Below are 16,766 nucleotides of genomic sequence, written 5' to 3' on the forward strand. Positions count from 1 at the left end.
TAACTTGTCGTACGTCGCTTTTTGTATTCCGAGAAAAACGCGTTTAAATGTTTGACCTTTGGTTGTCGAAGTCCCGAGATATAATTAAAAATGTTTACGGTAGTCGAGCTCGTACCTGTGTCAAACGCGTTCTGACCTGAAATCCCTTTGGCCAATAGTCGCACTTACATCAATTTTCAGGCTGTGTGAAGATAGCACGACAAGGTTGAAACTTCTTCCATATGAAAAGTGACAAAAATGCACGGAGTTTTTTGGTTTTTATTGAATATCTCGGGGTTGGAATCGATTTTTTAGGATCTGTGAAGGTCAAAAGGTGAGGCATCGTGAGCTGGCATTCTTAACTCAATTGGGTCCTGAAATGAAGCTTAGATTGCTGATATTATTGTTTACAGCGATAAAGCTTATTTTTCTGAGTACAATGACCCTTTGTACGAGCACAAAGAGTTTAAAATGGATTTTTAAATCAATTTTGAAAAATTAACCTCGCGGTCCTTCTTGACCGAAAAGCTCCTACTTGACAGCTCGTTTCAAGGGGACCATAGTTGATCCATCGAAAAAATGTTGTCTTGTCAAAAACAAATTTTGCATTATAATGAAAAAAACTGATCAGAAATGGTTTTTAATCGTGTTTTTTACCGTTGTACATAAAAATTGACATAGGACTTTAGTACCCAATTCTCTACCAACTCACACGAAATCGAGAAAAGTTGCCCCGACCCCTCTTCGATTTGCGTGAAACTTTGTCCTAAGGGGTAACTTTTGTCCCTGATCACGAATCCGAGGTCCGTTTTTTGTTATCTCGTGACGGAGGGGCGGTACGACCCCTTCCATTTTTGAACATGCGATAAAAGAGGCGTTTTTCAATAATTTGCAGCCTGAAACGGTGATGAGATAGAAATTTGGTGTCAAAAGGACTTTTATGTAAAATTAAACGCCCAATTTGATGGCGCACTCAAAATTCCAAAAAAAAAACGTATTTTTCATCGAATAAAACACTAAAAAAGTTTTAAAAATTCTCCCATTTTCCGTTATTTGACTGTAAAATTTTTTGGAACATGTCATTTTATGGGAAATTTAATGTACTTTTCAAATCTACATTGACCCAGAAGGGTAATTTTTTCATTTAGAACAAAATTTTTCATTTTAAAATTTCGTGTTTTTTCTAACTTTGCAGGGTTATTTTTTAGAGTGTAACAATGTTCTACAAAGTAACTTTTTGCGTTGCTCTTTGTTTCGTCGTCCGTGTCTGTCGCGGGTGACCATGAACGGCCATGATCGATGACGACCAACTTTTTCAAAACTTTTTTTCGTAAAATCGCGATAACTCGTGATGTTTACAAGCAAACCTCTTTTGTCTATATATCAAAATTTTTGTAATTGTCTGTTCTACAACTTTGTAGAACATTGTTACACTCTAAAAAATAACCCTGCAAAGTTAGAAAAAAACACGAAGTTTTAAAATTAAAAATTTTGTTCTAAATGAAAAAAATACCCTTCTGGGTCAATGTAGATTCGAAAAGTACATTAAATTTCCCATAAAATGACATGTTCCAAAAAATTTTACAGTCGAATAACGGAAAATGGGAGAATTTTTAAAACTTTTTTAGTGTTTTATTCGATGAAAAATACGTTTTTTTCGGAATTTTGAGTGCGCTATCAAATTGGGCGTTTAATTTTACATAAAAGTCCTTTTGACACCAAATTTCTATCTCATCACCGTTTCAGGCTGCAAATTATTGAAAAACACCTCTTTTTCCGCATGTTCAAAAATGGAAGGGGTCGTACCGCCCCTCCGTCACGAGATATCAAAAAACGGACCTCGGATTCGTAATAAGGGACCTCTGATGGTTAAATAAATTGGCCAATATGCAATGAGACGTTTGTTAGGAAAAATAAACTAAATCGAATTTAATATTCAAGACCCACAATCATCTCATCTAGCATCCAATCACAATTTGAATTTAAGCTCAAGACGCTCAATTGAACATTACAAACTAAACTAAACTTAGAAGTGTACCCCGAGCAGACAGAAATAACTTGGAAATAACATTTTTGATATTTGAAAATTCAAGGCCAAAAACATTTTATGTTATTTATGGGTAATTCTCTACCAACTCACACGAAATCGGGAAAAGTTGCCCCGACCCCTCTTCGATTTGCGTGAAACTTTGTCCTAAGGGGTAACTTTTGTCCCTGATCACGAATCCGAGGTCCGTTTTTTGATATCTCGTGACGGAGGGCGGTACGACCCTTCCATTTTTGAACATGCGAAAAAGAGGTGTTTTTCAATAATTTGCAGCCTGAAACGGTGATGAGATAGAAATTTGGTGTCAAAGGGACTTTTATGTAAAATTAGACGCCCGATTTGATGGCGTACTCAGAATTCCGAAAAACGTATTTTCATCGAAAAACACTAAAAAGTTTAAAATTCTCCCATTTTCCGTTACTCGACTGTAAAATTTTGGAACATGTCATTTTATGGAAAATTTAATGTACTTTTCGAATCTACATTGTCCCAGAAGGGTCATTTTTCATTTAGAACAAAATTTTTCATTTTAAAATTTCGTGTTTTTCTAACTTTGCAGGGTTATTTTTTAGAGTGTAACAATGTTCTACAAAGTTGTAGAGCAGACAATTACAAAAATTTTGATATATAGACATAAGGGGTTTGCTTATAAACATCACGAGTTATCGCGATTTTACGAAAAAAGTTTTGAAAAAGTTACTTTTGCGTTTCTCTTTGTTTCGTCGTCCGTGTCTGTCGCGGGTGACCATGAACGGCCATGATCGATGACGACCAACTTTTTCAAAACTTTTTTTCGTAAAATCGCGATAACTCGTGATGTTTATAAGCAAACCCCTTATGTCTATATATCAAAATTTTTGTAATTGTCTGTTCTACAACTTTGTAGAACATTGTTACACTCTAAAAAATAACCCTGCAAAGTTAGAAAAAACACGAAATTTTAAAATGAAAAATTTTGTTCTAAATGAAAAAATGACCCTTCTGGGACAATGTAGATTCGAAAAGTACATTAAATTTCCCATAAAATGACATGTTCCAAAATTTTTTACAGTCGAGTAACGAAAAATGGGAGAATTTTTAAAACTTTTTTAGTGTTTTTTTCGATGAAAAATACGTTTTTTCGGAATTCTGAGTACGCCATCAAATCGGGCGTCTAATTTTACATAAAAGTCCCTTTGACACCAAATTTCTATCTCATCACCGTTTCAGGCTGCAAATTATTGAAAAACACCTCTTTTTTCGCATGTTCAAAAATGGAAGGGGTCGTACCGCCCCTCCGTCACGAGATATCAAAAAACGGACCTCGGATTCGTGATCAGGGACAAAAGTTACCCCTTAGGACAAAGTTTCACGCAAATCGAAGAGGGGTCGGGGCAACTGCTGTGTGAGTTGGCGGAGAATTACCCTTATAACAAAATTTATTATTCGTCGTTATGATTTTTTTTGTTATTGGATTGTTATTGTTATATCAGACTAATAACATTTTAAGTTATTCTTCGAAAAATCATTGTTATTATTTTTTGTTATTTTAACAACTAATCCGATCATCCCAATAACAGTTGGCGGTATTCTTCCATAAAAAATGTTATTCCCAAATGTTTTGGCTTTCAACCAATATCAGACCAATAACAAATTTTGTTATGATAACATAAACTGTTATTGAACTCTTATGCAAAAATGGATTTTTCAAGAAGATTCCATAACCCTTTCTGTTATTTTGACAGTGTTTGTTATTGAAATGGCATGGATTTTGTTATTACCGTCTGCCCGGTACCACCGTAAATATTTTGGGTAAGTAATTATTTTGAGCTATTTCCTAAACACAGCATAAAACACGACTGCCTGCCCTTTTTATGTCAGTTGACACGCTTTAACCACACACTATCGTCCCGATTTAAGAAGAGAAAAGTGTGCACTAAAAGTGGAAAATGCACTATAAAAAGTTTACAGTGTGTTCACGGCACAGAAAAACAAATCTGCTTCTTCAATCGCAAACTCGCGTATTTTACCCTGCAATCGGAATCCGTCATGATAATCACCAATTAATTTCAATTCTAGAAGCCGACATACCTTCGTCGGTTTTTATTGGCTGGTGGTGGGTGTCCACAACTTGGTCTCACTAAAATTAAAATAGTTTTATGGTTTTGTAAATGCCAGTAGAAAATTGAGTAAATTTCGTTGAAATTTATGATTTGTTCGAGATTTTATGCATTCTCTAGTAAAACCTTAAACTTTACAATAAATTTGCATTGGAAACTGCTTATACTAAAAATGGACAAATCACCTTGTAAGCGGAGAGATAAACCAACTCAATTGCCATGGAATGGGACTTGGAAACGATCTCCGGGGTGCTCGTTTTATTGAATTAAACACACGCTGCAACTCAAGTGGCCTTTCTTTGAGGTCACCAGACAGGCCGGAATAGTGCATCCGACGATTTCACGGTTATTGACATATTCATCGCAGATGAATTGCACATGGCCAAGGGTGAAGGAATTATTGAAGTGTGTAGTATATGATTCAATCTGCATTTAAAATCTAAAAGTCCTTTTTAGATATATATATTTAAATTTTCAAACAAATTCATTCCACGAATGCTAAAATTAGTCAAAACATTCTAAATTGAGGATAGTACCGTCTTAATGACGACTTAAGTGGTGTCTAAGCGGCTCTAAAGATTAGCGCACGTGACAGCAGCGTCATAAAGTGAGGGTAAAGGCATCAATCATCGGAATGCTAGCGAAAAAAAAAGTTGGTGACAAACCACTCCCAACCCAATTTCAGCCAGATTTCCCACCCTCCCCTCTTCTGACGTCAGACGTCGAACCATGCGTCGTCTAATGTATGCATATTTTTCAGGCCTGTCCCGTCTCTGTATCTCGCTAAATTATGAATGCGAATATAGAGCACTTCTCTCGCGGACAGAGGCCGGCTTTTGTTGGGGAGGGTAAATGTTAATTGAAGGCAAAGTATTCTTGTTTCATTTCCGGAGAAACTTTCGTTTAATAGCAAAGTGTAAGGTATCATTTGAATGTGTGAAAATCAAAAAAAAAGTAAGTGACACTATGTTTGTAGATTTCATAATTTAAATAAAAAAAACTTAATCAACCTGTGTGGTTCGTACCTTTCTCACACACAAAATTCCCATAAAACATTTTTATTCGTAATACTAACTCTTTAGAAACCAAACCAACAGTGTAGAAAACTCAAGAGACAATAACTTGAGACAGAGTTGCCAGATCTTCAAATTTTTGGACTCTTTGAGAAAGCCTTTCGATTACCCAAACCTAGGCCGGACTATGTTTCCATACAGATAAGTACATAACTATCACTAAAGTAGTCATAACCAAGGGTCCTGATTGTTCAAAATCAACCACTCCATTCGCGACCACAAATAGCAGGCGACGCGATACTGCCCTGATGAATTCCTACCGTTTGTCACTTTCACACCATTCGCTCCCGAACACTCTCTATTCTACTCTCCTTCTCTCTTTGATCGGCTCAGTCTCCGAACGTCTCCGGCAGGCCGATCGACTCCGATCACTCTTAACTGAAAATATTTTTTCTCTGATGCAATGCGTTATACTCATTGATTTGGGTTGCTTAAAATCAATGTTATCAATTAAATTTTGCATTTATTTTGATTTCATAACATTATAGACACCATTCAAAGAAATTTCCACCAAAAAAAAAATCAAATTGATGGCAAACTGAGGGCGTGAAGACAAAAAGACTGCTGCTCTGGCATTTTGTGAGAATCGCTCTTCGCTGAGCATGGTAGTGTGTGAGTATCGTCGAGCGACGGGGTAGGCAAATATTTTCACGATGTATTTGTTCGCCGAGTGAACAGTTCGGGCCACTCGCTGACTGCTTGCGAGTATCATTCGCTCATGAATGCTAGCGGGTTGGAATAGGCGGCGAATGGATAGGCAATGATTGAGTGGTTTCTGTTCATTGAACCGAAAATCAGGACCCTTGGTCATAACGTGATACAAAGTTGCTAGTAATATTGTGGCCTTAGCTCAGTGAGGAAGGAAAAGCGATGTTGGTGAATGAGCTCAAAATATTGCAGATCTGGCGATCCTATCAAACGTTTTGAGCAGGTCCCTGCAATGGCGGCCATCTTTTTGTAACGAAAGCTTTTGACGCATACGGGAAGAAAAAGAAGACAACAACAAAAACACTTCTGTCAAATTGTATCAACAAACCGAACAGCGTGTATTGATCTACTCGGGAAAAATTCAACATAACAAGAATTTTGGCTAAATTGGAGGAGAATGTCGATCCCTGGGTCTCCTCGGAGCCAATCATCCGTCATCGAATCTGGACCGCCGCAAAAAAATTTGATTATCAACACCTCCCCAAGGAATTCTTCCCGGCAAACTTTCTGCACTCCACTGACTGCAACGTTGACTATCTCAAACACGGCCTTTCCGGTTCAAACAGTCGGGCAGGTCCAGATCGAGCAGGTTGAAGTTTAAAGTTATGGCTTCAAAAGAATTGCGGTGTTCTCCTTTTTGAACAGATTCACCGCTATTTTCCGGCTCGTGATCTATACCACGACGGACATTCGGTGTTAGCCGCGACACATCATGCTATAACATTTGCTCTCTGATTACGCAAACAACAAACAACACAATAAGAATTATTTATTCGATTTAACATAAATAGAAGATCACTGTGAGTCGCTCGAGCTGGAGCTGGAACTGTCCGTGGACATGACCTCCACGTCATCCAGGCCACCAGCGCGGGTGTCTAGCGGAATCGATGACCCACCACCCATAGTTATGTGCAGCTCAACCGAAAGATGCCACCGTCATCTCTTTGTCCTTGGAAACAAGCAGCTCCACCAGCTGGGCATGGTCGGCGCTAAAAATCTAAAAAAAATTTTTTAAGCCGCGCTGCCTCAAACAATTTAACATTTTTCTCAACAAAAAAAAATGGTTCGATCGCTTTGACGTTTCTAAATGTAAACAGTAGACCGCCATCTACCACTACATCAGCAGCCGATTTCAGATAGGGGCTACTCACAAACACTTATGCATGGGCTAAATTTCAGACAGGGGCTACTCACTAATACTAATGCAAGATTATGGTGATGGACGAGTAGAGTATCCCTTTACTCTGACACCACCCCCTCGGTTTTGAGCACTTAAGTGATAATTATACACTAGATATTTTGATGCAAATGATTTCTGGAAGCATCGTACGATCAATCGTTGAACACGTAATCAAAAGACCTTTTCAATAAACTCTGAACAATGGACCACTTGGTGGGATCCTTAAATTCTCTACAAAAGCATTCCAAAGTGACGGAACCATTCAAAACATTCCTTTCAAAGTCTTTCAAAGAAAATTAGTTTGAACCTATCTAGTAGACATTTAAAACTAAAAATGCTGAAAAGATATGTTTTTTTTAAATAGAACGGTCTTTTTGTTGCAACCGTGGAAGTCGGAAAACGTCAACAATAGTCATTCAAGACAAAACAAAAATCACAGTAAAGAAAAATATCGAGTAGGTATCAAAAAAAATATCGTTTGTAAAAACAGATTCAAAAGTATAAACAATAACAATATCATTGAATAAAGCTTTGAGATGAATTCAGAAGTTTCCACATTTTTTTTCTTATCGGTTCAACAAAAAGACATTAAGTGTGTGTTTCTTCTTAATTTTGTTTACCCTGTAAAGGCCAACACGTCAAATGTCTAAGAGCAATTCCATGTCAAATAGGGAATCGGTTGTACCCGACCCTCTCCGATTTCAATGAAACTTTGTAGACATGTTATCCTAGGCCTATATAAGCCATTTTTGTGTATATGGAGCCAATTGTACTCTAAAATAACATGTGAGAAGGGCGTAAGTGTTTTCAATATTTTTGTATTTTGCAATTTAAATATTGCTGTACCTCGAAGCCGTTGCTTCGTATCAAAAAGTGGTCAAAGACAAACTAGTAGGAAATTTTACGGGCTTTCCGAAAAAATACACTGAATCAAAAAAACACTCCACTTTTATGAGATTTTTTGATTTTTAAAAGTCAAATTTGAATGTAAGCCCACGATTTTTTTTCGTTCCAAATTTTTGTGAAAATTGCCTAAGTTGTTACAAAAAGACTCACGAAAAATGTAGCATGGAGCAGCTCACCTAAAAAAATACAAAAATCATTTACTGAAAGAGTTTTTTTTTCAAAAGTGCTCTAAACATCAATATTTGCAAAAACCGATAGTGGGAATCGATTCTCCAGACAATTTTACATAAAAGTCTCCATATAGACCATTGTACTAAGTCGAATCCTTGTGAAGTTACAGCGGTTTTAAAAATAAAAATGTTGAAAAATGGGTTTTTTGATGGTTTTTAGCAATTTCTATACGACAGACTTAATTTTTCAGTCTCGAAAATATTTTTACCGGAAAGCTCGTCCAATTTCCCATAAGTTTGTCTTTGACCACATTGCAATTGAATGTATGGGCAGATATAAGCTAATTACATTGCTCATAATTGAAAACATAATATTTTTATTTTTTAAACCGCTGTAACTTCACAAGGATTGGACTAAGGACAATGGTCTACATGGAGACTTTTATGTAAAATTGTCTGGAGAATCGATTCCCACCATCGGTTTTTATCAAATATTGATATTTAGAGAACTTTTGAAAAAAACACTTTCAGTAAATGATTTTTGTATTTTTTAGGTGAGTTGCTCCATCCTGCATTTTTCATGAGCCTTTTTGTAACATCTGAGGCTATTTTCACAAAAATTTTGAAAGAAAAAAATTGTGGGCTCACCTTCAAATTTGACTGTTAAACTTAAAAATTAAAAAATGTCATAAAAGTGTAGTGTTTTTTTGTTTCAGTGTATTTTTTTCGGAAAGTCCATTAAATTTCCTACAAGTTTGTTTTTGACCATTTTTGGATACGAAGCAACGGATTCGATATACAGCAATATTTAAATAACGAAATAGAAAAATATTGAAAACACTTACGCTCTTCTCAAATGTTATTATCGAGTGAAACTGGCTCCTTATACACAAAAATGTCTTATATAAGCGTAGGATACCATGTCTAGAAAGTTTCATTGAAATCGGACAAAATCAATTTATAAGCCAGTTATATTTTTTAAATTTCATAAAATCATGGGTTTGATGTTTTTACTTGTTTCATATGACTTTGCCAATGTCTTAAGAATTATTTTTTTCTTGGTCAGCTTATCCTATGTATTTGTGAATTTTATCCCAGATTATGTTTGACACACAGTTTTAAATTATAACGTAAAAATTGATAAAAACAATATTAAAAATAATTTATAAAAAATGCAAAAAAGGAAAACACAATGATTGAGATTTATAAAATACGCATAAAAATACAAACTATACACCCCCGGTGGTTAGTCACTTTTTCGTTTGACACTTTTTTAGTTTGTACCCCGTCAACGTCAATCTAAAAAATGACGAACTGTCACTTTTTACACGGCGCTCACGCACACTATCAAAACAAACGTTTGATAGTGTGCGTGAGCTCCGTGTAAAAGGAGTGTCAAACTAAAAAGAGACCCCGTTCGTTTGTTGGTGTTGGTGTCAAACCATCGGGGTTTAAGTGTACAAGAAAAGTGCATGCTAAAAGTGAATAAGAAAAGCATAAAACAAGAGAATTGAAGTATTTCGTAGAACAAAAGTGGCTCAACACAAAAAATGTAAAAAAAAACAATCGAAAAAATGTCAGAAGAGGGTTGACACAACAAAAGTATTAAAATTAAAGTTGCAATGATTCTTCATCAAACAAAAGACTAAGTTTGACCCATCAAAACAACATTCTTAAACTAACTTAACCAATTAAATGTAAACCAAAACTAGGTCCCACGCCACAAGTTTGATCAATGTCTGGGGCATCGATTTTCGCACAAACAAAAGTGTAATGAAATCATTCCGAAAAAAACCATCTTAAAGACCGACAGAGGGGGGTAGGACACCGCGAAGTTCATTCAACATCGTCATCATGGGTTGTTGTAGATATTTGTATTTTCATTGTCGGCAGTAAAGTCAACATCCCCACCCCGGCAGCGCAAACAGTTGTGTCTTGTCCTAGAACCCGGAGGAATGCCAGCAAAGGAAAAGTACAGGGTAGGTGACCCTATTGTTGTCTTTTTTATTCAACATATTCTACAAATAGTTTGATTTGCACCAAATGTCATAAAACTAATGATACAAATGGTTCTGGAAACATAGTTAGATTAAGGTAGACGCCCCTATTATTGCTGACGTCACACCTTTTTTCCTGACATCATTTTTGCTTTTGAGGAAAATGGGTTGTCTGCAACCGAAAGCCAAAGCACACGCATACAATGTTCTCTTTCAGAAAAGTGATGAACCAACGTGAAATGGCGCCCACTGCGTGGAAAGTGAGGGAAAACCAAAACACAATTTTCATCTGAAGCAGCACACTCGTCATGTCTAGCGCTCGCGCCAAGGTCGTGAATCAAAAATTTCCGTTTGAGTGGAAAGAGTGATTAGCGTTTCCTGTACCCTTAAAAGTGTTAAGATTTCTTAAATCTCTAAAAATCTCTTTATAGGCAGATTGAAAAAAGTCAAATTTTAAATTAAATGTAATAAATCAATCCCCTGAAAATTAAAAGTGAAACCAAATCAAACTAGAAAATGCATCCCCCCAAAAAATCGCACACGGTCAGGCCACAAAAGTGCCCCCGGAGAGAATTAATTTTTGGCGCAAAATGGCTGCACATTTCCGTGGATGAACAGGCGCGCGTGGGGGGAAGTTTTCCGATGATTTATTGACCACCACTCCCAGTCAGAGGAAAATCGTTCGCTCGGTCATGGTTTGATTTGCACCAAATTTGCACGATGACGTGCGCCCGGGCTGATCCCTGGAAACGAGAAAGCCGGCTATTTTTTTCCTTATTTTCAAATAAACACGTCATTGTAACATGGAGTGGAAGTGGCGGTTCGTGATTTTGCTTTGATTTTAATTGCATTTAAGATAAACTGAAAAGTATTCATTAGGATTTTTGTTACCAAATTGTGAGCCTTCCTCAATATGCCCCTAAAACTTTTTTTTTAAATATTGTTTAAAATTGTTATCCAAACTTTGCGCAACGATATTTTTTAGCAATTTCTATTATTTTGAAAAATATGCTTCAAGACTTTTCTTGTTTCTTGATGATTATATCGAATCCATCGTAAAAAGTCGTTTCGCCAATTTTATTTTTCATTGAAACCAGAATAAATTGGCTTTCGGTGTGTATTTCATAGTTTTACATAGAAACTAACATTTTTCTGCCCAAATCTGGAATGGACAATTATTGAGATATTAAAAAAAAAAAAAACAAAAAACTGGAATTTTTCGGACAAAATTTAGATTGAAGCTTGGCTGTGTTTTTTACTAGAATTTTCTATATTTTAAGTAAAAAGAAGTATGCAGTAATTTTTGTAGTGTCCCAGACTATGAATCTACGCGTTTTTTACAATTTAAATGAGAACGGTGCCATTTTATAGCACACAATTTGAAAAACAAGCAAAAAATTGAAAAAGTCACTGTAAAAACATGAAAAAATAGATAGGCAAAATGTAATGATAGGAGGTGGTAGAATAGGCCAAATACTACCAAAAAAACAAGAACTAAACAAGATAAATGAAAATTAAAATACTAAAAATGAAATAAGAAAACATAAAACAAGAGAAGTCAAATCTTTCGTGGAACAAAAGCTGTTTAAAATAAGTAAGTAAAAAAAATAAAAAAAAATTAACTGTGTTTACGTCTAGTTGATTTTTTTATTTCCTATTTTTTTAAATAAATAAGTAAGCAAAAATTTATGTATTTTTCTAGAACAACTTTTCAGTGATAAAGTTTAAAAAAAAGCTTCAAAAATCAAATTAATCATACCGAATAAAGATCGCAGCAAATATTTTTCAAAAAAAAAATTTAAAGTATGTCTCAAAGTAAGACAAGAAATCAGGAAGTATAAAATATATTTTTTCATAAACTTTGAAATTCAAAGCAAAACGAATTTGAAAAAAATGAAAAAAAATTGTTTACTTTTTCATTTTTTACCAAATATTAGTTCCGACCCGCCACTGCTTCAGAAAAATCAGATCTACCAACCAAAAGAGCAGGGGTTGCTCTAAAACATGTTAATAAAAAATAAAAAATACTGATTTAGGGAAATTTGAAGATTGTGAAAAAAAAATCACCATTTTTTCCTTGTACTTATTTTTTCGGAAGAGTCCTCATCAATATTTATAACTTTGCCGAAGACACCAAATCAATAAAAAAAATTCCTTGAAAAGTTACAGGTTTTCGAAAATTCACGTACCATTTTTGTATGAACAGATTAATTATTTGGAGATTTTATGGCTGAACCAATGACACAAAATGGCTTCTTTGGTGATAGGGAAGGCCCCCTCAAAGTTTGAGCCAAATCAAAAAATACAAAAAATAAAAATTGTCTAAATCGGCCGATTTCAGAGTCAGAGTCAGAGTCAGAATCAGAATCAGAGTCAGAGTCAGAGTCAGAATCAGAGTCAGAATCAGAGTCCGAATCAGAGTCAGAATCAGAGTCAGAATCAGAGTCAGAATCAGAGTCAGAATCAGAGTCAGAATCAGAGTCAGAATCAGAGTCAGAATCAGAGTCAGAATCAGAATCTGAAAAAGAGTCAGAGTCAGAATCAGAGCCAGAGTCAGATTTGGAATCCGAGTCAGATTCAGAGTATCAGTCGGAAACGGAATTGAAGTAGACAAATCCTACTAAGAATCCGGAGTAAGCTTATCTCTAGAGGAAAGGCTATAAAATCACTCGAAAAATGAACTTCTTAATTCGACCTCGTAGACCCACCTTCACGTATACCTATCGACTCAGAATCATGTTCTGAACAAATGTCTGTGTGGATGTGTGTAGGTGGGTGGACAACAAAAATGTCACTCGATTATCTCCGGACTGGATGAACGGATTTTGACCGTATTGGTCTCATTCGATCCGTCTTGGGGTCCCATAGGTCTCTATTTAAAATCAGCAAGTTTAGTTAAGTACTTCAAAAGTTATGCTAAAAAAACGATTTTGGCGTATGTCCGGAAGATTGTAAAAAGGGTGGTTTTTGCAAGAAACCCTATCATGTTATACATTTTCAGAAAGGTATTAAAAAACCTTTCCAGTGAGCCCAAAACATTGAAGATCTGACAACCCTATCAAAAGTTATTAGCACTTAAGTGTTATTTATACACTTTTTGGAGGCCGGATCTCAGATATTTCAGTAAAAATTATGTCCGGGTCCATCATGCGACCCATCGTTAGTTAGATAATCAAAAAACCTTTCAAATGAGCCCAAAACATTGGAGATCTGACAACCCTTTCAAAAGTTATTAGCACTTAAGTGTTATTTATACACTTTTTGGAGGCCGGATCTCAGATATTTCAGTAAAAATTATGTCCGGGTCCATCATGCGACCCATCGTTAGTTAGATAATCAAAAAACCTTTCAAATGAGCCCAAAACATTGGAGATCTGACAACCCTTTCAAAAGTTATTAGCACTTAAGTGTTATTTATACACTTTTTGGAGGCCGGATCTCAGATATTTTAGTAAAAATGATGTCCGGGTCCATCATGCGACCCATCGTTAGTTAGATAATTGAAAGACCTTTCAAATGAGCCTAAAACATCAAGGATCGGACAACCCTATCAAAAGTTATTAGCACTTAAGTGTTATTTATACACTTTTTGGAGGCCGGATCTCAGATATTTCAGTAAAAATGATGTCCGGGTCCATCATGCGACCCATCGTTAGTTAGATAATTGAAAGACCTTTCAAATGAGCCTAAAACATCAAGGATCTGACAACCCTTTCAAAAGTTATTGGCACTTAAGTGTTATTTGTATACTTTCTGGAGGCCGGATCTGAGATATTGTGATAAAAATATTGTCTGAATCTTCCATGTGAACTTTCGTTGGATAGGTTTTTTTTTTATCAGACCTTGCCGATGAGCCAGAAAATTGAAGGTTTGCGAACCCTATCAAAAGAAATCAGTAATAAAATTGATTTGTTAAACATGTTAAGGGAATGTTGCTATTTTTACTGAATGTATTGACTTTATGAATGTGAGGAAGGCACCAACCACCTAAAGGTGGATTAAGTATCGTTTTTTTAAAGGTCCAATAAACCAAATTTCCAGTCTTGCTTTTTGGGTGTTTTTGAAACAGCCTTGAGTCCTGGGTATCAAAAAACGCCGGTTTATTGGACCTTTTTTAAAAAAACTCCAGATCTTTAATAACATCCCAATTTAAGTTTGATAGCTGTCATCTTTTTCGGTTGCGACTAAATTTCAATTCGATTTCTTCATAGATCTTCAGAAGAGATCTGGCAAACAATTATTATTGTTTGTACTTAATACTTGTTTGTTTTGTTCTGAATTAAGTAATTAAGCCACTGGCAACCCTTAAGCCAATATTAACACCCCTTTTCGCGAAGCTTACCTTCTTATCTCTTTACTTTGCGGGGGCGTAAACAAATCCAATTACACCGATCCCATTTCTTTGCGGCACCAAATCGTTAAACCGCCTTTCTACCGCCACGCCGCAAACTGAGCTCACCGTGTCGCACGCGTTCTTCAATTTCAACACCCTTCCCCTCGATATGTCAGCTGATGATTATGCTCGGCGACACTAATTCTAACCCCTTGGCGCGTTGATTAGTGAACTCGGTGTTATGCTCACTTCTCACTTTGAGCGGGAAGGATTACACAAAATTACGCACGCGGGGCCGATTCGCACTCTATTTCTGTCAGCACTGGTCTTCTTCCCCACTTCTGGTGTCTTCTTCTTCACTTTACTTGTGTTGGTTTTGACTCTTTTCTTCTTCTTTTTCTTCTACACAACTGTTGATCTCCTCAAACTTTGATCACACTTTTCGATTTTTTTTCTCCTTTTCCACTTTGACTCTGTCAATCAATTTAAGTTTTTCTTCGCACTTTTTTTTCTTGTGAAAAATATAAAAAAAAATGTTCGTAACTCGAAGGGGGCGAACGGAATCGTTGAATTTCGAAACTTGTGGTAACTTAACAAAACTAAGACACAGCCAAACGGGTTTGGGGGTTCGTTGAATTTTTTTCGTTAAAACTTTTGCGTTTTTTGTATGAAATAAATAAATAAATAAACTCGTGCGTAACTGTTCGTTTGGTAACTTTTTTCTTTACTTTCTTTGCACAGGAGACGTGTGATTTCACAACTTGCTAAACTTTTCGTAAGTCGATAATTTCGATTTTGGTTGGGTGCGTGTAATTGTAGTTGTTGCTATTAAAAATAAGTATGACTTAACTCGAATAGTGTTTCGCGAATTTCGCACTCGCAAAATGGCGCGCGCGCGTGTGATAAAGTTAATTTTTTGTTCACGAATTAATTCGTGAGGGAACTTAAAATTAAAATTAAATGTTGCCTTGCGGGTGGACGACGACTGACTGAGCGGACGAGCAGCGAGAGAGATTTTTGCCTGTGGCATGCGAAAGTTTACAAAAATTTCGTTCTTGGCGCATCTCGTTTTGCGCAGGCCGTCGTCGGACATTGAAGTAGCGGAGAGTATACTAAAAGATAGCTGTGTGTGGGTGTGGGTAGTGTGTTTGTGTGGCGCGATAGTGTGACATCGCTATTGTTGTCATCAATGGGTCAGAGCCGATTTGCTTACCGCAATTTACTACTGTGGGCTGAACTGAGAAGTATTTTTCGCTATTCAATAAGTAAAATCAGCAATCGTGAATCTCGTCATGAATTTGTTTTGAACGCCATTCCCAACCGGTCTCTTGACTATTTTCGATTAATGGAAATTTAGGAGCCAAAATAACATAATCCAATGAAATCCCAATTATGTATGTGACTAGCATACTTAAATTTCATTAAAAATATATTTCATTTCAAATCTTTTGTGCAAAGTTCTTTGTCGTATTGGTTATGTGTAACATAACCACTTGTATCTTTTTTCTAATCATTAACTTTTGTTTATATCTGGTCCTACATTCATTATATTTTATACTCAAAAATGCAAAAATAAACGTGATATTAAATAACGCAAAAAAAAACCTAAAAATGCAAAAATAAACCTAATATGATTCGCTTAATCGAATCCCGCTAACAAAACAAAGCAACAAGTATTATTATCATTAAAAATTCAATATTTCATTTGAAAACGTTACATAATCCACCTTTAGATGGTTGGTGCCTTCCTCGCATTCATAAAGTGAATATACTACACAGCCTCAAACAAGTGTATAAATAACACTTATTTTTTATCAAAATATCTTAGATCCGGCCTCAAAATAGTAGTTTATGCAACAAGTTGCAAAATGAGGATTTTTTCAGCACGAGTCGTACATTTATCCAACGAGGTTCACCGAGTTGGATAAATACGAAGAGTGCTGAAAAAATCAAGTTTTGCAACGAGTTCCATCCATTTTTTGCAGTTCCAAAAAACACACACTGAGGTAAATTTTATGTCAAATTTTTATGTATTTTGTCAATAAATCGTTTAAAAAAAAAATGTTGAAAAGAGTTACTTTTCGAAACAAGTGCTGAAAAGTTCAACTTTTCAGCACCCATTTGAGTGCTGAAAAGTAGAACTTTAAAGCATTTATTTTGAAAAGTGTTGCTATTCGATTCTGATATTTTTGGTACAAAAAAGTAGGCTATTTCGTCGTTCATAAATGACAGGGAAAGTAAGTAGTTTCACGACGGAATTGCAAAAAAGTGTAC

General features: G+C 35.8%; 1 protein-coding gene across 3 annotated transcripts in view; it reads right to left on the reverse strand.

The window, feature by feature from the left end:
- The window catches only part of LOC6044523 (nucleoprotein TPR), a 279,855-nt gene extending 264,363 nt beyond the window's left edge, over positions 1 to 15,492 (reverse strand). For 2 of the 3 annotated variants that reach the window (XM_038263022.1, XM_038263020.1), the window contains exon 1: positions 14,502 to 15,492. The gene's annotated coding sequence lies outside the window, so the exon portion shown is untranslated. The remainder of the gene's footprint in view (positions 1 to 14,501) is intronic. The other variant, XM_038263021.1, reaches the window with a different exon arrangement.
- Positions 15,493 to 16,766: the final 1,274 nt, after the last annotated feature.

The sequence above is a fragment of the Culex quinquefasciatus genome, chromosome 3, assembly GCF_015732765.1.
Source record: "Culex quinquefasciatus strain JHB chromosome 3, VPISU_Cqui_1.0_pri_paternal, whole genome shotgun sequence".
Classification (NCBI taxonomy): domain Eukaryota; kingdom Metazoa; phylum Arthropoda; class Insecta; order Diptera; family Culicidae; genus Culex; species Culex quinquefasciatus.